General features: G+C 47.8%; 1 long non-coding RNA gene and 2 other non-coding genes across 3 annotated transcripts; all 3 read right to left on the bottom strand.

Annotated features, from left to right (window-relative positions):
- Positions 1–220: 220 nt before the first annotated feature.
- LOC118611570 lies at positions 221–287 on the bottom strand. Its single transcript, XR_004954526.1, has one exon. It is a non-coding gene; the product is annotated as a small nucleolar RNA SNORD109A (small nucleolar RNA).
- A 1,401-nt stretch (positions 288–1,688) lies between these two features.
- Positions 1,689–7,329, bottom strand: LOC107515752. Its single transcript, XR_001598088.2, has 2 exons — positions 2,822–7,329; positions 1,689–2,634 (listed from the first exon to the last, which is right to left on the bottom strand). It is a non-coding gene; the product is annotated as an uncharacterized LOC107515752 (long non-coding RNA).
- Positions 5,770–5,849, bottom strand: LOC118611532. Its single transcript, XR_004954493.1, has one exon. It is a non-coding gene; the product is annotated as a small nucleolar RNA SNORD115 (small nucleolar RNA).
- Positions 7,330–14,350: the final 7,021 nt, after the last annotated feature.

The following is a 14,350-nucleotide window of genomic DNA, read 5'->3' as shown; positions in this document are numbered from 1 at the left end:
CAAAAAAGAGATGGAATGAAAGGGAAAAGGGTCAGGATTTGGTGGCCGAGGGGACCGTGGCAGCGTCTCAGCAAGGAAAAGGGCACATTATGAAAATGCAACCCAGCGAGGCCCTAGCAAGGGGCGGGCTGACCTCGGGCGTCACAGAAGTGACGACGTTCATTTCAAAGGCTCCCGGTTCCTCACCGGCTCTGAAGGGAGAGGCGGGTTCCCTATGAGGGGACCCCAGACCGGCATCTGTAACGAGTCCCTCGGCGTCCTCAGACAAGCGTGCTCATCACTGATGAGGCTCCCCCGGGAGAGGGACAGCCAGGCCAGGCCGGACCCGTTCTCTCTAGAACCTTTGTGATGGGACTCAAGCATAGGCAGGTGTTCCTACAAGGACACGACTTCACATGTGGCCTCGAACCACGCTAACAGAGCGAGATGAGCTCGTGGGGAAAACAACCCTTGGTCACCTGCCGTCGTAGAGGGGCAGCGAGGCGGCGAATCGGTGACTGCAGCACCAGCATCCGCGGCCACTCGCCTTGCTCCCTGGCGAGCGCCTCGGTCCCACTCGGTTCCTGCGGCAAAACATCACAGAGGACACAGGCCAGACCCGGAAATGCCCGGGATTCATGAAGCTTACGGTGCGGCGGCGGCCCGCCTCGGTGGTCACCCGGGCAGCCGCGGCCGCCTGGCCCGGTGGCGCCTGCGCCATTCCATCTATCCGCCTACCGCTAAGTCACTTGCTTCGCAGAGCCCACAGTCCTCTGCCAGCTACACAAACGAGGCAGCAGCTGCCGCCTGAGCGACACCCCCAGAGCTGTCCCCCGCCCACGAACGCAGGGCGCAGGGAGGCGGGAGACGGACAGGCGCCTGCGCCACGGGGAGGCCGAGGGGGGTGCTCTGCGCATCCACACATGGCCTCCGGGGGGCGCAGCGGGCCCCTTCCCTCACTGCAGTGACCCACCCGGTCACAGAGGCGACTCAGGCCACCACCTGGGGCAGGTGGATTTTCTCCGTGTGATAGAGACAGAGAAGCAGGAGGTGATGGTGATCTTGGCTATTTCGCTTAACAGATTACCAGGGGGTGTTACGAGCTGTGCGACGGGAGTACAAAGTGACGGTGCTCTGACTGGCCGGTCCTCGGCCAGGGGACACATGTGCTCACACCCGTCTGACCCGACGAGGAGCGACTCTGCCTCGACACGGAGCACACGAGCCGGCTTTCTCACGGAGTCTCACTTTCCGCAACCCACGAATGCTCCCGGATATCCAGACGTTTTCATGGAAATTGCTCCTTATGACTAACGTGCAACACACATTCCTTTCAGAAGTCTTGGAAGGTAGCCTAATAGAGTGCTTCTGTCATTTCTGTAATCTGGCTGACAGCGCCAAATCTGAGTTCTGTTTAATACACCGTTATTTGCAAGAGCAAAATGGTAACAGAGAGTAATTGAAAATAAGAACCAGACATATCTGATTCGTACATGTAAAACATTAACCACTCCATCAAAAAAATGAATAATCAACAGTTATTGGCCAAAGACTCAAAATACATTAAGAAAGTTACTAAATTTCAAATAAAAGTTTCTCAAGATATGAAGATCTACAGAGAATCAAGCGAATCTCTCTAAGATGTAACTATGACTACGGGAATACGGGCTGCTCGTGGGGACGGGCACAGGGCACACCTGATGGGTCTCTTCTGTTCCACATCCACTCCGCTTCGGTGAAAACGGGATAATTCCTTCTCCCTACAACCACTGTCTCAAAACGAAACCAAATGAAATAAAAGTACAGTGCAAATACACGTCCCCTTTCGTTCTACTCAGAATGTCTGATATTCCAAAAAATAAGATGAAGCGAGGCGACACAATCCATAATCCTGAAAACTGGCAGGTGAGTACGACCGATATTTTGGAAGCTGAAAAAGTTCAAAAATCTATTCTAAAGAATGCATAGAAAACGGTGGCAAGAATGTAGTAATGGGTGGTAGATTCCATGTGACAAATGGCAATTATGAAAATAAACCAAATTCTAGAAATTAAAACAACAATATTTTTAATCAAAGACATCAGATGAAGCAAAATGGAGTGAAAAGCCCCTGGCTCGTGCCTGCCCCCCCCCCACCCAGGCGAACAATGGTCTGGCCGCTCTTTGGGAAGGGAGCCTGGGACCCTGGCAGGACGCCGAAGCCCAGGGCGGCGCTGGACTGAGTGCTGGCCGAGGCGGCCGTCTGCAGCCCCGCCTGCGTGCACACCTGCTACCAGCCCACCTGCCTGTGCCCCCGGAAGCCACTGCCAACCTCGGACGTGACCGTGGACCCCGGCCCCACCCCTGCCCACCCAGAGACGTGGCGGAGAACACGCACGGCCTTGCTCCTGGTGACAGCTGCACCGGCCTTGCTCCCGCCTGTGGACTCCCGGAGCATGAGACCTGCACGCGCCCAGCTTAGCTTGGCCCAGTCGCCCCGGCTGCACTGTGCCCCCGCCAGTGTGGCCGGTAGCAGGCCGACTGACTTCAGTCCTGACCGTGGACTCTGAAGTGGCCTTGAACCTCAATCCCAGCCGCGCTCGGTGCCGGTCCAGTTGGGGGCGGTGCTGCCCGCAGGGGGAACCTGAAGGAAACAGTCTCCACCTGCGGACATTGCTGGGGACAAAGAAACAGGCCCGGCGCCGACTCCAGCCTGCTGTGGCCACGGCCCGTTTACCTGGTGACCCAGCAGGAACCACGCCCGCCTGTCACAGACCAGCTGTGGTCTTGGCAGCCGCCACGTGACCCCGCCCCGGCCCGGCTCAGCCCCCTGAGGCTGGGGCCCGCAGGAGAAAGCCTGTACCGCTGAGGCCGGCGAGCGAGGACGGGAAGAGCTGTCTGTTCCTTCGGATGCGGACGTCGGGGCAAAGCCACTCAGGTCCCAAAGAATCAGGCCCATCGCCAGCCACCAACCTCAGAAAAATGAGGTTTACAGTTATCTGAGAAGGGACTCAAAGTCATTGTTTTCAAGTAACTCGGTGAGTCAGAGAACAAAGATAGACTCCTTGATGAAATAAAAATATAATACATGAAAAGGGTGAGAAGTGGAACTGAGAAATGATGAAAAAATCAAACATTCTGGAGTTGAAGAATACAGTGAATGGAATTTAAAATCAACACGGAGCTATAACAACAACATGATAACAGAAATCAGAGTCAGTGAACTTAATTAGGGACAAGCAATTTGAAATTATCCAGTCAGAAAAGAAAAAATAATGGAGTGAAAAAAAAGTCTACAGAATTTATGGGAGACTGTTTCAGACCATTTGGGCTGCTATAAGAAAAATACCTTAGACTAGTTAGCTTAGGAATAGCAGAAATGAATTTTTCACCGTTCGAGATTGTAGGAAGTCCACAATCCTGACACCAACAGATGCGAGGCCTGGTTCCACTTCTATTCCTACAGGGAGGAACATGGAAGAAGAAAGAAGTTATCCAACTGTTACCGACTTACAATAGACTGTTAAAAACTGTCACAGTCTCGTGGTGACCACAGAGCAAAATCTACATAGATACACAAAACATAATGAGGAAGGGATCTAAGCTTATCCCTAAGTCAAGTCATCGAACTACGAAGAGAGCAGGAGAAGACAAAGGAACAGAGGAAGAACGAAACAGCACGGTGAGCAAGGACAGCAAGCTCACACCTAAGCACAGTCCCTTCACATGTGAAGGGACCAAAAGACAGGGCGAAGACTCGTGAGAGTAAAAGGAGGGGACACGTTCCACGCTCGTGGGAGCTGAAATGAACAGAGGGAGCTGTGCTCAACCCGGGCAAAATGGACTTCGGGACAAACGAGAGACAGAAAAGGGCGTCACACGGTGACAAAGGGTCGCTCCAACAAGAGCGCGTAACATTAGTAAATATGTACTCAACAGAGAAGCACCTAAATAAACAGAGCAAATGTTAAAAGACCTAAAGAGAGAAACAGATAACAATACAATGATAGGAGGGGGCTTGAACATCACTCACTATACAGTTCGTCCAGACATGGAACCGACTGGCCTTACATGGCATGTTAGAGCAGGTGGACCTGACCTATCAATACATAAATCATTCCAGCTGGAAGCAGAAGACATATTCTTCCCCAGGGCACAAGAAACATTCTCCAGGATAAGTCGTGTTAGGTGACAAAGCAAGCCTGAACAAATTTAAGGAGGTTGAAATCACATCGAGCATCTTCTATGACGATAATGGTTTGAAATTAGGAAACAATTACAAGAACAAAACAAATATTCACAAATACGTGAAGGTTAAATACCATGCTATGGTACGACCAATGGATAAGTGAAGACATCAAAAGAGAAATAAAAACAATTAAACCAAGGTTGTTTAGAAGATTCACTAAATTGACAAACCTTTGCCTGGTCTCACCAAGAAGAATCGAATACAATGAGAAATGAAAGCGATGTGACAACCGATAAAACAGAAATACGAAGAACCATAGAAGACTACTAAAAACAATCCTATGCCAACAAAGTGGACAACCTAGAAAAAATACACGAATGCCTGGAAACGTACAACCTTCTAAGGCTGGATCATGAAGAAATAGGAAATCTTAATAACAGACCGATTTTTAGTTAGGAGACAGACTCAGCAACCAAAAACTTCCTAACAAACAGAAAAGTTCAGGACCAGATGGATTCACCGGTGAAGTCTACCAAACGTTTGAAGAAGAATCAGTACAAATCCTTCTTAAACGCTTTTAAAAAATAAGAGGGAACACTTCCAAATTTATTTAATGGGGCTAGGATTATCCTAATGAAAAAACAACTGAAAGAAATGGAGACAGGCATTGATCAGACGCAGAACTCAGAACACTGGTTGTGAGGATGCTCGATGATCTCAGTGAGAACTTCAACAAAACACATTAAAATGGAGATAGAAAATGTAAAAAAGAACCAGTTGTAAATGAAGACTACAATAACAGAAATGAAGCATACCCTAGAAGCCATCAACAGATTATATGAAACAGAGGACTGAATCAGCCATTTAAAAGGCGAGGTAGCAAAAAATGCCCAATCAGAACAAAAGACAGCTCCCCAACACGGTGCTGTAAAACCGTCAGTGTTCACGGTGAGTCCTGATCACTTTATAAACTGCCGTTCAGTTATCGAAATGCTCGACAGTGTTTTACAACTGAGGCTCACAGAATAGGAGAATCTCTGCATTTTAAACTCTGGATGCACAGAGTTTACAGAAAGGTTTCTTGAATTCCAATACTGACACAGCATTTGTAATCACGAAGGATGTGACAGTCATCGGCCACCCCCTCTGCACAAACTAGTAGGACGATTATTCATAATCAGTGATCTTAAATTACCTTTCTTTATAGTCTATTTTCAGGTATAAAGGAGATACTTAAAATGTTAAAGATCCTGTGATAGAGCACTGATAGAAAAAAGGATTTACTGTGTATCAAGGCTTCTGTTTGAGAAAAAATCCAAACGCTTAATTGGCTGAAAGCGAGACCCCTGCACAACCTCACATTGACCGTGGCCTCTAAGATAAAAGACACCTACTCGCCTTAAACATTCAGGGAATGGTGCCACCCTTCCCAGACAGTCTCCGAAAGACATGATGAGAGAAAAAGGTAAGACGCGGCCTTGAGTATGTCCTTCGCTGAGGAAATACCAGCTGATCGGTGAGACATGTGGGAGCCCTCAAGAAATCAGGACCTCGACACCCGATCCCACTGCTCTAGAGGAAAAGAGACGCCCTGGGTGGTGCCACCAACCGTCCGCTGCGGTGGGCCTCGGCGTAATCCCACTGAGCGTGAGTTTTAGGTCCTCATCTCTCCTCACGGCAGTACATGTGTCATCGCTGGCCACAAGGGCAGCCACGGGCATCTGCGCCACTGCCCATCCCCACGCCCGCCCGAGATGGGCCTGGACGCAGGCAGCAGGGTGCGCTTGGTGCCTGTGAGGTTCCGCGTGAGGAACAGGCCAGACGTAGGACCCAGGGGACCACAGGTCAGATGAAACCTTTCCTAGAAACGATCTGGGAAGAGAGAAGGAGACGGCTGTCGACCGCCTCGTCCATATTCCTGGGACCTCAGCGCAGGTGGATTGCATTTTGGTGGAAAATGATAATTCAATGAATAAACAGACAAATGGAACAACGACAGGCTGATCATCTCATGCCTAACACTTATAGTGTTTGATATGAGGAATGAAGAGAACTTGTACAGCTCTTTGTCTTCTCAAACAATCGCCCTTAGTGGAAATGCTGGGCTAGGTCTATCGATCATGGAAAACCAGAGAATGACACCACGAGGTCACATGCTGTGTATTCCATAATGTAGATATCTGGATGCCCTCACTCTTCCTATTTTCTGTATTCCGACCTAACCCCACCATTGCAACTTTCACCCCAGGACCCAAAGCCTAGCTATTTACATTCGGCTCAGTTTTCTCTTATATCCTGCTGACCTCCCCAGCAAAGCAGTGCCAGAATCTTCTTACCCAGACATACAAGCAGAAGTCTCGTCATGCAAAAATCGATGCCCCAGCCGTGATAAAACAATGGTTTTAAAATATTTTAAAAATTATTTCTATTATATTCACTTCCAATGTGGATTCCTATTGATTGTGCCATAGTTTATGGCAGCCATACTCGGAGAGAAACTCCCGCCGGTAGGAGGCAAGTTGCCTACTTTGTTGAAGAACAGAAAAAACTATCCATCAAAAATGACAGGCATTTTCCATAGCTCATAAACGTTTTGAATGTCCGTCTTCTCGACTGGCATTCCGTTATCGAAAAGCTCAGCAGCGTCTGGCATCGAAGGCCCTTTGGGAGGGACAGTTCTGCGTCTCTGTCGCCGGAACCCAGGGGCATGGTGTCTTTCACGGATGGGCCTTTTACATGCCAACACCGAGCACATCCTGTATTGTGCATTTTATGAAAGTTTTCCACATCTATTCTCCATGGACTCTCTCTGACCATTATTTATAATGCCATTGGGGGGGAAGTTACCATTTTAATACTGATTAATTTCAGGTATAATTAAAAGTTCAGAATTTAAAAAATCTAGTTGGAAAAGGCTTATAGTCACGAAGAAGAATTTATTCTGTAACAATATTTAGGTTTGAGAAAACCTAACCAAACATCTTTCTTCCTTGAAAGGAAGCCTCCCGCAGTCTTATCTTCTATGGTCCCTAAGTTAAAAGACAAACAGTCACCTGAAACTTTAAGGCAACGGCGACACCTTACCTGACTGTCCTACTGAAATCCACAAGGAGTAAAACATTACCTAAAGACTGACTCCGAATACGGCCCGAGAAGGAAGATGGAGCGGGGGTGGGAGGGGGCGGGGGGGGTGGGGGGGGAAGCACGGCTGTCACGCAGAGGTGCTGTGTCCACGTGGCAGCTGAGCGGGGGCAGCCCCTGGGGCTCCCGCCCGCCGCGCCTTTCCCGAAGGCCCCATCCTCTTGTTCTTTGGTGTACTGATCCTCCCCAATTCGGCATCACAACCTCCCACCCCCACCCCAATGGCCGCTCTCTGTGTCATCTAATTCGGAGCGGTTCTTAAGCGGTCACCTCTTTTCCAAACAAGGTGGATTCCCACCGTCTCTCTCCACGTGGCACATGCCCACACCTGGCCGAGCACACAGGCGTCGTTTCTAATGCTGGGATAGTAAGGGTGACTTCAGTTTTCTGTATTGAATGCGCTGGACTGATTGCTTGTGGGGCAGCCATCCAAACGGAGATGTCCTTTTGAGGACATTGTCTGGGGGTAAATTGTGGGATGGCTGTCAACAGCCTGATCTGTCACGTACGGGACAGTGGGTCATGCATGCTACTCTGCAGTGCATCATACGATTATTTAATAAATGAGCAAACATTGTGATGTTACCACATTTCTCATGGACTTGGGGCTCATCCACGGTCTTTAGCTATTCTGCAGAAACGACCCTTAAAAGAGTTGGTGTGCCTTTTAATCACTGAGCAAAAGGAAGACGTGTTTTTAAGCTTCGTATAAACGCTCAGCTAGTGTGAGCACACACGAGAGCATTTCATCAGTCAATCTTGTTCTGAACAGTCAAGGGGCCGTGGCACGAGCCTCACAGACGTGCACAGAATCGTGCTCGTTACCCCCTCGAAACTCTGGGTGTAGAAAGCAGATATTGGGGCACGAATCACCTCGAACCTTATAAAATGCTTTCCTGATTACTGCCAATAAACCATTGTATTATGTAGAGAGTCCTCGTCACTGTCTCGCAAGCTTTACAAAAACGGAAGCAAAACCAGTCATCAGTGTGAATACTGTCTACTCATGCACTGAGGCCAGAGAAAATCACGCCGTAGGGTGGGGACCCAGCTCAGAGCACGTCTCGCATTGATTCAGTCACACTTCAGCAAAGTGGTGTTTGCCTTTGAGTCTGTCATTCATTGAGAAAAAGAAGTCACAACGCTCACGTGGTGACACTAGCCAATTCAAAGTGTGAATCGGGGAGCTGGCATCATTAACCGCACGTGTGTGAAATGACAGGCCCTCATTGGGAGCCAGGAGTGTGCGGTGTGTCTCCTCGTGACCACTCTCCATTTTCAGTTTCAAATTTCAGTACTACAGTGACAACCACTGAATCTCCGATCCCCTCTTCAATTATGAAAACGTTGGTGCCCGCACAGTAGCCCGAAACTATCAGAGTCCCCTAAAATCATACAAATACTGATCTCATCACGAACGTGGATTGAGGGATTAAACGTTGTACTGGAAACCAGCAGATGACGATTTTCCTCTGTTATTAATCGCGCATTTGAACGAAAGGCTGTCGTCAAATTACGTCACATCGGTCGCTCCTTCGGGAGAAGATGTCTATTTCCCCAACGCCACAAAGCCACACGAAACACAGAAGCTAGAGACCAGGGACCAGGCTGTTCCTAATGTCAGTTTAGTCTCACATATCACGGGCAGAGCAAATGCCTGAATCTCAAACCCGGGACGCAGTCACCAAGGTCCTTCCAGTATGACCCACAGGTATCACACCTCCTCGACAAACTCAGAATAATCTCACAGAAGTGAATTTGTCTATCTATAATTAAATCTAATCAACTATGCACCATAAAAATACCAACAAACCACAAGATTTCTCAACTTAAAGCCAAGCTCAGGTACAACCTTTTTCTCATGAAGGTCATGTCTTTTATGTGAGTCGCTCACGGGGAAGAATTAGCCATCATTACTGGGCGTGGCGGTATTCCAGAGCAACCTCGATTTTTAGTAATCCTCACCCTACTGGTGTTTTACACCTATTTTTACCGCAATCCATTTTTCAGCTCAGCTCTGAAAACAGATTCGTTCAGGTGCTGACGCTTTCAGCTTAGCTCTCTAGCATTTTTCAGTTTTTAGGTGTTTGTGACCCAGCCCTGAGCACAGAACTCGGTACAGCAGCCTCGTGCCCATCGGCCCAGCTCCAGCCTGCGGTCACCCTCCACACTCGTCTTCTTCCCAGGGGTCCCCTGCATGGGCAAAGCCTGGACACTGCCCCGCCCCCCGCCATGCTGGGGTCAGCTAACACCCCCAGGTGAGGGAAGGGCTGACAGTCTCCACCCCCGAGTCAGCCTCCTGCTTTTACTTCACCAGGATGCACCTGTGTGCGTGTTCCAAGGTTTACCTAATCCTTCCACTTCTGATGGGCAGTTTTCCATTTTGTCTTTGCTGTTGGAAATGGTGCCGCTGCAAGCAGCCGCGGATGTATTTTTAGGGCAAGCATGTGTGAACTTTTGTTAACTGTGTACCTGGGGGTCTGGAGTCGGCATCGAGTTTTCTGAACACACATACAGTTAGATTTAAAATCTTTATACCCTGGCAAGTGTGTATTACTTGGACGATCCCCCGCATGGTTTATAACTTTCACGCGCTCATGATGCATTTGGATATCCTCCTTCACAATGTACCTGTTTAAACGTCTTCGCCTTTTGACATATGTTTCCTATGTTTTTTTTTATAACTCTCCCCTTTTTTAGATATACCTTCTGATAAACAAAAGTTTTAATTTTGATGCAAACAAGTTCATCGCTGTTTTCCTTTATGATTAGTGCTATCGGTACTTAAGTCGAACATTTTGCCTTCACCGAAAGCATAACACTCTCCCAGGTCACGTTCAGGCAGAAGGCTGTTTTGCCCATTTCCTGTATTTCCACATGACACGCAGACATTGTTTCTTTGTGTGGTAGTAAAGAGACTCAGTGTTTCTTTCATGCTGACATCCCGCACGCCTTGTGCCATGTGCTGAACGGACCATGTTCCCTCATCATGTTAGAAGGCGCCTTTGCTACAAATCAAGTAAAATGCTCGTCGAGTCTTTGCTTTTACCCCATTGGGCTAGTTCTCAATCCTTTGTCAGCATCACCATCTTGACTACTATAACGTACAAAAGGCTTTAAATTTTGTCAGGTAATTCACAAAACTGTTCTTTTTCATCAGGATGACCTTGGCTCTGCCTGGCTCTTTGCATCCTGTATTCTTGAAATCATACTGACGATTTACAAGCAACCCAATGGGGTTGGGGTTTGGCATACTATGGGAATCACATCTTTAAAATGAATCTGGGGCAGAATTAACATCTACAAGTAATTGAATCTGCCAGTCAGAGTCTGTTACACCCCTTCATTCGAAAGGTATTATTTGCTTCCTTTGAACCATGCTTTAGAGTATTGGGTGAAGGTCTTTTCCTATGTAATTGCTTTTTCTGATTTCCTAAAACTATTACATTTCTAAATTTTCATTTTTTATTTTCCAGAGATACATTTCGTTGTACTTATTTGCTTATTAATTCAGTTAACTGCTAAATTAACTTAATTGTTCATGTTCATATAATCTTGGGATAGGGTTAGACATTACAGATATAACATACGCTCACACATCCACCCACACTATTTTGTTGCCTGTAACAAAATTTATACCTTTCCTTTTCCAATCCTTATTTACCTTTTAATTCATTTGCCCGTGAATTATTGCACTAGGACATCTAGTCCAGTGTTGAATAGAACTGGTGACAGAAAATTTGTTTTATTCCCAATCTCAGGAGGAAAACTTTCAATATCTCCAGTATCAATGACATTGCCATTGATTTCTTTTGTAAATACCCTTTATCTCTTTTTAAAAGATTGCTCAATGACTAGTCCCATGAGACTTATGAGAATGAGGTTTTGTATTTTACAGTACATTTTGAGATATGTTTGCCCTCTTATGTTACTATGATGAATAACACTGAATGCCTTTAAATCCCTTTAAAAATTACTTTAGAATAGTGTTAAGATTCACAAAAAATGTTGCAAAGATCCCTTAGAGACCTCCCGAACACCCGGCACCCCATGACGCCTATTACTAACATCTCACATCAGCATGACGTGTTTGTCACGCGGCTAACCGATATTGACACATTATAATTAAAGTCTACATTTTATTCACATTTTCATTGTCCTGCTCTTTCAGGATACCATGGAGGATCCCACATGACATGTCGTAGCTGTCACGGCTACTTAGGATCTTCTTGTGACAGTCTCAGAGTGTTCTTGCTTTGCCGAGGGCCCCACTTTTGAGAACCAGTCAGGTGTTTTGTAGATAGCCTCTCAAGTGGGTTTGCCAGTTGCTTACACTGGGAGCTGGACCAGAGCTGTGGAGTGCCCGCCTCGTCACGTCACGGCGGGCTGGTCCATCACTGCTTGAACCTTGATAAACCGGCTGAGGCGGCGCTTGTGAAGTACTGTCCCTCCCCCCGCCATGTTCGTGCTGGACAGCGCACAGCCCGCGCCGAGGGACGATGCGCCTCCTGGCAGCCCGAGTGTCTACGAAGGTGACGTCACCTCTGCATGAGAACTCTGTCTCCCCGCCCCTCCTCGTTCACCCAGCTTTTTAACATTTCTCTGCTGGTGTGGACTCGGGGACACTTACTGCACACTTTATCCACCTGCTCCATCCTCTGGGTTACCACCCAATACCGTGCTGCCCATGTTGTTCAAACTGTCCCAGCGTCGGCCCCTGGAAGGCCTTTTGGTTGGCTCCTGTGTCGCTCTACGTGCACGTGACTGGCATTTCCCCACTCTCGGGCACCACGAGATGCCCCTGGCTCTCCGTTACATTACCCGGCCATTCTGGAAGGGCCCTGGCTTGCTCGGTTGGAGACCGGCATTCGAGACCACGGTCTGGCTTCCAGGTGTGGCTGCTGCCACTGGACTGTCACTGCATCCAGGCTGTCTCAGCCGACAGCACACAGGTGTGCACGGCAGTGCGCGCACACGCCTGTAACCACGCGCTCAGCTGAACAGGAGCTCGCGCGGGCGCTTCCGGCTGGCCCGTGGTCCCGCGCTCGCCCTACGCTCTCCTTGCCTGCGACCTTCCACGTCACAGTGAGGCACCTCGCGCCAACCAACCGCTCGTCCACAGCGCGCACGCCCGTGGCTTCAGAGCCGTTGGCCCGCACATCGCCGACACCGCCCTGTCGGGCAGAGGGTCGCCCTCACGGAAGGTCACTGGGGTCGGCGTTTTCTCTTTCCGACCCCATCTGGGAGGATGCTACACATGCTGCGTGCCACCCTGGGACCCCTGCCCTCCCAAGTGACATGCTAAAATTTGTATGCACTAAAGCTCAGTGCTTGTGCCGTAAGGCCTGACAGGTTCCGGCACGCGCGGGGCGTCACGTCCACAGTGTCGCAGCCTCGGACGCAACAAGCCACTGCGTGTTGTGCACTTGGTCCTTGTCCTCGCGTGGTCAACCACCGACACGTGTACTGTGTCCTCAGCCTGGCCTTTTCTGAAACGTCCCGCGGGTGCGAACACACTGTACACACTGGCTTCTCTCCTCAGCAAGACGGATTTGAGGTCCACGCATTTTTTCTAGATGTGGCTGTGCCGCGGTGATTTTATTAATTCACTTACATAAGGACAACTTACTTTTGGCTAAAATATGGCAGTGATGTTATACCCTGTGATTTTCGTGTGGACCTAAGTTTTCGACTCATCTGAGTGAACACCTAGGAGGTCGGCCGGGTGTGGGGCGGGACAGCTCGCTTCTTCACTTTCCAAGACACTGCCACGCTGTCTGCCAACATGGCCGAACCATTCACTGCCGCCATCGGTGACAGTCTCTGTTCCTCGCTCTGTCACCGACTTTTGGCATCGTCGGTCCTTTGGATTCTGGCCATCCTCCTAGGCGTGTGGTGGCAAATTCATTTAATGTGCATTTCCTGAATGGCAGAGAACGTGGAGCATCGTTACGTGAGTCACCGGAACGGTCCGGTGCTGAGGTGTGCGTTCAGGTCTTCTGTCATTTTTAATGAGTTGTATTCCTACTGCTAAGCTTGCAGAGTTCTACATATATCCGGATGGAAAACTTTCATCAGATGTGTTTAGAAAACATTTTCTCCCAATTTCTGTCTCGTCATTTCATTAATTTAACAGCATCTTTTACCAAAACAGAGTTTTTAATTTAATAAAATCCAACTTCTGGTTTTTTTCATGGAGTGTGCTTTTGGTGTGATATCTAAAAATATATCACAAAACGCAAGATCACGTAGATTTTCTTCTGTTTTCTTCTAGGAGTTTTATGGTTTTGCATTTCACTTCGGTTCTATGGTCAATCTCGAGTCAATCTTTATAAAACATGTGAGGTTTGCGTCTAGGTGTCCTTTTTGCATAGGGACATCCTAGTGTTCTAGTTTCACTGAAAAGTCTCTTTTTATGCTCTGAATTGCCTTTGTGCTAAGATCAGTTAAATATATTAGCCCGTATCTCTACTCCGAACTATTGATTGATATGTCTATTCACTTGCCAATACCATACTGTCTTGATGACGGTAGATTGATAGTAAAAGTATTGAAACAGGTAGTGAGAGTCCTCTGAATTTCAGCAGTATTGTGCTGGTTAACTCTAGTCTCGACTTTCTGTGCAAACATTAGAGCCAGTTCGTTGAGGTCTACAAGATAACTCACTGGGACTTTGAACAGGATTGCATCGAATCTGTAGGTCAAGGTGGGAAGAGTTGACTTCGTAACAATATTGAGTCATTTCATCCACCGAGAATACAGAATGTCTGTCCACTATTTGTCTTCTTTGATTTCTTTCATTAGAATCTGGCATTTTCTGCATTTAGGCTATATATTTTTTCCTGTATATACATTTTTTCCTTTTTTTTTTTTGGTGTAAAATTTATTTAAACTTCAAATTGTTCACCGCTGACATAAGGAACAGCACCTGGCACTTTATAACCTATGCCCTTTAACCGGGTCCCACTCGCTGAGCTTCAAGATTGGTTTTGTTTTATAGTTTCTCTGGGGTTTTCTACATAGACACTCATGTCACTTCCGACTAGAGTACCCGGCAAAGGC

The sequence above is a fragment of the Rousettus aegyptiacus genome, unplaced genomic scaffold (genome assembly GCF_014176215.1).
Source record: "Rousettus aegyptiacus isolate mRouAeg1 unplaced genomic scaffold, mRouAeg1.p scaffold_m13_p_14, whole genome shotgun sequence".
Lineage (NCBI taxonomy): Eukaryota > Metazoa > Chordata > Mammalia > Chiroptera > Pteropodidae > Rousettus > Rousettus aegyptiacus.
The sequence above is the reverse complement of the archived record's forward strand: the minus strand, read 5'-3'. Positions and strand labels throughout refer to the sequence as shown.